Here is a 965-nt window from a genome sequence, read left to right as displayed (position 1 = left end):
GAGGGGGGTTGGAGGCAAATCTGGACGGGTGGCTTGACTTTTCGCCTGCCAGTGTGGCCCCAGGTGCGCTTTTCCCTTGCGCCGGAGCCCCCGAGCGCCCCCCCAGTGCGCCAGGTTCGGCCTGCGATCGTCGGGCACAAAAACAGGCCGAGCCGACGAAATTCGGTGTCTTGGGGGTGCGACTGGGGCGTTTTTTCGGCGCCGGCGCGGGAAAAACGCCTGGGGAGGGCATGTTGGGAGCGCGGCTGGAGATGCTCTAACATACACAAGCATAACAGGAGATTCTCATCAAAACTACAGTCCCAATGGTGGATCACGGATGTCTATGGCCCCCAACTTGACATGGACAAAATCGTGTTCATGGAGGAGCTCTATGAGGTCAGTGATTTACACGCTGGACCATGGGCCGTCGTAGGGTATTTCAACCTCCTACTCAACCCCAAGGACAAGAACAACATGACGGTGAATAGGACGATGTTGGCCCGCTTCTACACAATGTTGAACCGTCTCGAGCTCAAGGAGATGTACCTTAACGACAGTTGCTACACATGGGCAAATGAGCGCGAGCATGCCACTTTGGAGAAGATCGATCACGTGCTCTGGAAGTCATGTTACTAGACCATGATGAACCTACGAATTATGAGGAAGCGATGATGAGCCTAGATTCCGCGAAATGGCTTGAGGCCATGAAATCTGAGATGGGATCCATGTATGAGAACAAATTGTGGACTTTGGTGGACTTGCCCGATGATCAGCAAGCCGTAGAAAATAAATGGATCTTCAAGAGGAAGACGGACGCTGATAGTAGTGTTACTATCTACAAAGCTGGACTTGTCGCAAAAGGTTTTCGACAAGTTCAAGGTGTTGACTACAATGAGATTTTCTCAACTGTAGCGATGCTTAAATCCATCCGAATCATGTTAGCAATTGCCATATTTTATAAAATCTGGCAAATGGATGTCAAA

Source organism: Triticum dicoccoides, chromosome 5B (genome assembly GCF_002162155.2).
Source record: "Triticum dicoccoides isolate Atlit2015 ecotype Zavitan chromosome 5B, WEW_v2.0, whole genome shotgun sequence".
Classification (NCBI taxonomy): Eukaryota; Viridiplantae; Streptophyta; class Magnoliopsida; order Poales; family Poaceae; genus Triticum; species Triticum dicoccoides.
The sequence above is the reverse complement of the archived record's forward strand: the minus strand, read 5'-3'. Positions refer to the sequence as shown.